Raw genomic sequence first — 7,094 nt, forward strand, 5'->3', positions numbered from 1 at the left:
ATATATATATATATATATAACATTTTTGTTCTTCAATGCTTTTTTTTTTTTTTTTATGTGCAGAGGAAACTGACTGGCTCCTTGGGAAAGTTTATTTTAGTTACTTTGACCTCCTCTGGAATGAACAATCATCTAATATATGAACAAACAATAAATTGTAAGGGGACTGATGGCGCACCACCAAATGGATCAACAGGGTTACTGCACGAGCCTACAGAAATGCACATACAAGACAGAAGATAAGATGGTGAAAAGGAGCCTAATGTCCACAGTCACCTTAGTCACAAATATTGATTAAAGCATTAACAATTGACTAGAAACAAAATATACAGTCTTACTAGAAATGCCATAAGTACATACTATGGATAAGACATTTGATAGTTTCCGACGGTATCGGATATCCGGCTCCCGATATCCGATCAGATTTGGATATTTTCGTTTCTGCTACTAGATGTGGCCGCACATACTGAAAATGCACCACAGGCATGAGTTACAACTAATCTAGTAACTTTGTCATTGTTCTTCGAAAAGCTAATAAGGATGTCACACAAACATATACAAACACACGATATCCAGCTGAGATAGTTGTTTGGATTGTGCTTGCCGTCGTTGTCGCTGCCGCTACCGTGATCACCTGTGACACACACAGCGGTAACATAACGGATGGGCGAGAGGTTTATATAATCTACATAACAAATATCTGTATTGCGACTAGTAGGACTCATTTCTTTAATATCGGGGAAAATGTTTAGAAGTTAGTAGAAAGCATCAATGAGCTAGATAATGCAATTCGCACTGTGTACGATTGAATGATATTATGAGATAATCCTATCTTGAAAATGCTATCTGATTATCCGATTCATTGCCAAATTAATATTCTTTATTGTATACTGAAATATTCCCGATCAGATATTTTTTTCATCCTTTGCAATAAATAATTGTGTTGTTAAACGAAACAACCTTCATACAGTATTGTAACTTAGTTCTTGTATTTAATATTTTGAAAAATATCACTGAATATAGCTAGTAAACTTGAAGTACTGAAAACAGAACTTTAGGTTTCAATACCCGTTTAGTCTTCACTTTATGGCAGCTGGTCAGCCAAAGCGAAGTATGTTATATACACAGAACAAGGTTGTTTACATCAATGCCAGCTGCTGAGAAGGAAGCAAGCTAACGTTCCAATCCCTCTTTCCCTCCTTTACCCTGTGGGATAGGGTGACTCACTGCTGTGGCCAAATGTCTTGGGGACCGTCTCCAAAATTTACGTGTACAATATTCTCTTAGTGCTTTTTATGTACTACTCTCAATTAACCAAGAATATATCAAATAAGCAAATAATATTGTATTTACGAACCACGTTCAAATGCCACACGTCCATGAATAACAATTTATCATAACAGTTCTTAATATATTCATTTTAGTAAATTTAGTTAAACAAAGAAACCCTTGAGTAGAATGAACATGAATGACTGACGAATATCTTCAACGAACAGCATGTTGGTGAGAAAGAAAATAGTTAGACGACGTTTCGAGTTATTACGAAAATCTTCGTTTACTAATGACTATAAAAAAATCAGGTGTTTCGAGTATAAATTGAGTTATCAGAATAGTGAATGGGGATGTCCTCGAGTTATATCATGGTTGGTTAATAGTTTACGTATTAGAAATTTGATAAACTAACACACGCTGAATTTGTCTTACTGTTGTTTTCCATTTCTCTGAGAACAGTTTCTTTACGGTGATTTAGCATAATATTCAAATTCCTTCCTACAGATGTGAAACGCGCGATTCTTTTCTCGATCTTTTTTATAATAATAAGTTTTTTTTTCCACGTTATTTTACAAATAGTTACAAAACTTACTTAATGTTTGCAGATAGCTTGTCGCCTTTATCAAAATATTTAGGTAATTATATTTTTATTCTATTACTTGCGTTAGGGTAAATGGATATATATATATTTCATACATGCGCTATAAGCCTTGAAATAATGTATCAAAGTCATATTCACGTATTTTTGATGAAAATGCTTAAAAACGAAATAAACAATTTTCATGCCGTTTTTGTTTCTTTTCTTTTTTTGCTGTTAAACGCAAAGCTACACAATAGGCATTCTACGCTGTCCACCGCACAGGATCGAACTTCAGATTTTAGTGTTATAAAAGCTACACAATGGGCATTCTACGCTGTCCACCGGACGGGATCGAACTTCGGATTTTAGTGTTATAAAAGCTACACAATGGGCATTCTACGCTGTCCACCGCAGGGAATCGAACTTCGGATTTTAGTTTATCAAGTTTACCACTGAGCCAACAGGGGTCTCTTCAAGTTCAGAATTTCCTACTAAACACGTCACCTAAAGATTAACATATTTTCCAGATATGCATCTATAATTGTAATAGAGAAATAGCGAGACTAATTGAGCTTCGTTTCTTTTATTACTTTTTTTTAACACAAACAGATTATCATCGTTCACATTTTGAAGAAGTGAAAAGCTCAGTGGTTAGTCAATCTTCGTTTCTACTTGTATATTTCGCTCTCTACCTTATTATAAGCATTTCATTTTGTGCTGTTTACTTAATACTAGAATTTTCACACTTATAACATAGCGTATTACCACCTAATTGTTTAATAACATTATTATAAATATTTCGAATTCAATTTCTTGTACGTTTCCAATTCAATATTACAATCGCGTGAAAGTTCGAGATGACCCCTGGTTTTCAGGTTTTCAATGCGTAACCTCTTTTATTTTCCAGGTTGTTTTTTTTCTAATTCTTTTTTACGTGGCGTAACAAACACTAAGCAGGCATGTAGAAGAACGAGAGTGTAGTAAGTACACTGATACTGTGAAGAAATTACAGTAGCATGTGCTAAAACAGTCAAGTATACAAGGAACGTTCTAAACTTTAAACTGTGGCTTACAGAACATTGAACTTTACAAAATGAAATATATGTATGTACTGTTTTTTTATTTTATTTTACATTCTTATAATTTGTTGAATTAAATAATTGAGATCCTCTTTTCCTGGCTTATCCGGCATTTCTCTGGAATGTTAAGATGCCAAATTTAACAAGATTGTGCAAATTTAATCGTGAGTTATCAAGTGTTTCTTTTCTTTTTCTTTCATGATTTAGGTGTAAATTCTATCTTTAACTGTTATTTTCATTGTTTTAAATTCTTTGGGCTATAGTTTGAAGATTAGATATGGGATATTTAGATATTATATATTGGTATAACAAAAATGACAAAGATAACTTTAGGAGAGAAAAAAAGAAAAGTCAGAATCAACAGAAATAAATTGCACGCAAAATGATTCAAGACAATGTTAAAAATACGAAGAGTGATAAAAAAAAGAAAAGAAAAGAAAGTGCGAAAAGAAGCAAAATTTAGAACACATTGTATTATATTACAATAGACTAACGTGGGGTCTTAAAAGTTTCAGCTACACACCAACAAGTTTAAGATAATAACATCTACAGATTGCTCCTAAAATGTTTCAATCAACCATCAATCATGTATATGTGCGCATGCTCTTCAGTTTTACTGATGTCAGGCTAGTAGAAAAAGAAGAAGAATGGGCAACCCCTTCCAGAGTTGTCTTGAGTTTGTTGATTAGAAAGGTAAATACATGGCAAAAGAAAGTTGACAAACAATGTACCTGATACGTGATAACTGAAAACAAACACGCATTGTTAAATTTACAATCTAAAAGACTCTTGATAAAAGTTTTTAATCTTAAAAATCAAAATGTGAATCCGAGCAATACACCGTAATACAGTAATAGTTGTTGTTCAAAACTCTTCGATTTCAACAGCTTTCACTTAACAGATCCTTCTCATAAATGTTAAAAGCACTTATTTCATTAGTCTAATTATATAAATGAAGATAATTAGAGAACGCTAACTGGTGAGAAAAAGCGATGATTTAATGTCACGAATTGCCATAATAAAATACACTTTTAACGACAACCTTTATCTAATGCGACAAATACAACAGCCTTAACTGCAAAAAAAAAGTTTCACAGATAAATTAGCATTGCATTACTTTTGACTGATTTAAATGTTTGGTTTATTTTGAATTAAGCGCAAAGGACTTATCTGCGTTAGCCGTTAATAATTTAGCAGTGAAAGACTAGAAGGAATGCAGCTAGTCATCACAACCCACTGCCAACTCTTTTACCAACTAATAGTGAGATTCACCGTCACATTATTACGCCCCCACGGCTGGAATGGCGAGCATGTTTGGTGGGACAGGGATTCGGACCCGCGACCTGCAGATTGCGACTCGAGCGCCCTAACCACCTGGCCGATTTAATTGTCAATACTTCAAATTTACTGAACCTACATTTTATTGTTGTAATACATACATGTCATTACTAATTCAATGACGAGGAACCCACTTTGAGACTAATAATGCTTGGAGACGGCTTGAATGGGTAATGAAGAAAAACTTTAATATAAGTTTAACAGGTACCTGATGATGACAAAACCTTCTCGAAACGTTGTACATTTGCTGATATGTTACACTTAAAGTTTTTCTTCATTACCCATTCAAGCCGTCTCCAAGAATTATATGTCGTTACTACATGCAAGTTTTAGGCTTTATATTCTATATCTTCCCATTATATTCTTTTTGTATACAGTAACACACGCTAGAAACCACTTGTTGTCAGTGTTAAGAAATCGGTTCTTCTTGGTTGTTTTCTATTGCTTGAGAGGATTATAGATTTGTTTATAATGGTGTCACATTTACCCAGGGTATCAGACCAAATCACTGGTAGTGTACTTCATGCTTTTTAATTTCTTTATTTTTTGCAATTTCTTTTGTTATTGTATGTGTATAACTGCAAATACTAGAATGCATATATTCACCTTTAATGTACTACTAGTAATGGTAAGTTGCGTGGATCTCGCGAGCCACCCCATTTTTATCCCAGGTAGCTTCATTATATTTACGACTATAATATTTATAATAATTTTGAATATATATATTTAACTGATGGTTTACAGCAACGTTTTCAAAAGTGTGAGGGGAGGGAGGGAGCTTGAACGATTAGGGTAGAGTCAATAATGCAAAATTAAGCGTTTTGATAAATTTGTTTTATCAATGAAAATAAGTACGTACTACAACATTTACAGTATTTTAATGTGCATCCGTGTATTATATCTCATCACTTAACTCAGTCTCTCACTTCTTTAAATAAAAGAGGGGCGCGCCAGAAACCATATTTATCAATGGGGATGTTGTTTGTTTTGAATTTCGCGCAAAGCTACACGAGGGCTATCTGCGCTAGCCGTCCCTAATTTAGTAGTGAAAGGGAAGGGCTAGTCATCACCACCCACCGCTAACTCTTGGGCTACTCTTTTACCAACGAATAGTGGGATTGAACGCCATATTATAACGCCCCCACAGCTGAAAGGGCCAACATGTTTGGTGTGACGGGGATTCGAACCCGCGACCATGCAGAGCCAGGGTGGGAGGAGGAGGTCGATGACAAAACTTTGCGAAACAGTTACGAAGATTATTTAGCATTATTAGCTTGGTATAAGATTTTGGAATAACCTACATTTGTTAAGCTGGCTGAACCCCGTTTAAAGTGATTTGGAATTACGGACAAAAACCTTATTAATAATAGTGAGAATACCCAGCTGACGATTCAATGCATTCGAATCAATGTACATTTTAGTTTTAGAAATCATCAATGTGCAACATCACGTATTTCTAACCAATTACTTATACAGGTTAAGTTCTCATATATATAATTTACTTATGTTTGATCAGAAACCAAGTTCTTAAGTACACAAATGTGGTCATTCTAAACACAAAAGTATAAATCATTAAATGCCACTGAAAGTTACTTTCTTAAGAATTTTTATACATTTGATTCCTCCCTCATAAACAAGGATAAAGAATGTTAGTTTATCCTCCCTTTGTGCAGTGCTATTTCAAACACGAAGGAAACAAAACAGCTTGATATATATAGCTCTGTATCAAACACTACTTGACCACAAGCAGAAGCTAATATCCTAAAGACCTAAACCACTGCACATCACACATCACTCGAATTTATTTCTTACAGAGAAAATATATGAAGTAAAAACACGTATAAACTGAAAAACATAGATATTGATACTTGCTAGCTTTACGCATGATAAAATATAACGAGATATTAATCGTAAAACATTACATTGTTATAATTTCTACTAATGTCACACGTATATGATTATTAATTTATGACGCGATAATATTTGTTTTAGTTTAATGCTAACGCGTGTCCTACCATGGATTTACAGAAAGGCAACATCTAATAATGCTAATGCTACGCAAACCCTTACCAAGAGAATGAACATTTATTTATTCAGTCCAAAGTAACGCGTAACACAATTTTACAACTGAAAAACATCTCGGTTCTCCTAGTCTTAGTTGGATTGTTACTGAGCTGTCCATGTCGCCGAGTGACTTCGTGAAAGTTTGTCTAATTCAGCTTCTGTATTTTTTTTTTTTAAATCAAACGACAAGTACAAAACTTCAGTTGAATAATGCATTATTATTATTAACGGAGAACAAAAGGCCAAGTTAAGTTTTACACAAACTTTCTTAAGTCAAACAATACGCTTTATTTTTGGATGGTTATACATAGTTTTACTTCATAAAGCACGTAGCGCAATCTAACAAAACTAGAGAGAAAAAAGTTATAATAAAGTAAAATTTCCTACCTGATATTTTCACGCTGCAAGTCAATCTTTTAAGACCCAAAAATAGTTTTCTTAGTAGTACTTTTATGACTGAAATCAGCAAAAGGTTATAACAATAACTGACACGATGAAAGTCGAAACGTACCAGGTAGATCAGCTATGTCTAAGTCACGCCGACACACGTGAAAACAGTATCAGTAAAGTATGAATCACAATACTGACATACGGACTAAATGGATGAGTTCATTATGAAAGTAAGGGGGAACATCGAATGTTTTACAAGATATACGTGGGATTTTGTGTGTTTTGTTTTTGATATTCGCGCGAACCGACAAAAGGTCTTGCTGCGCTAGTCGTCCCTGTTCATGAACTGATACACTTGATCCTTGGAAGTT

The 7,094-nt window shown here is 34.1% G+C and overlaps 1 protein-coding gene across 1 annotated transcript in view; it reads right to left on the bottom strand.

Annotated features, from left to right (window-relative positions):
- LOC106457616 (ras-specific guanine nucleotide-releasing factor RalGPS2-like) overlaps positions 1-6,861 on the bottom strand; it is a 59,842-nt gene extending 52,981 nt beyond the window's left edge. The window contains exon 1 of the mRNA XM_013917053.2: positions 6,721-6,861. The gene's annotated coding sequence lies outside the window, so the exon portion shown is untranslated. The remainder of the gene's footprint in view (positions 1-6,720) is intronic.
- Positions 6,862-7,094: the final 233 nt, after the last annotated feature.

Source organism: Limulus polyphemus, unplaced genomic scaffold, assembly GCF_000517525.1.
Source record: "Limulus polyphemus unplaced genomic scaffold, Limulus_polyphemus-2.1.2 Scaffold351, whole genome shotgun sequence".
NCBI lineage: Eukaryota > Metazoa > Arthropoda > Merostomata > Xiphosura > Limulidae > Limulus > Limulus polyphemus.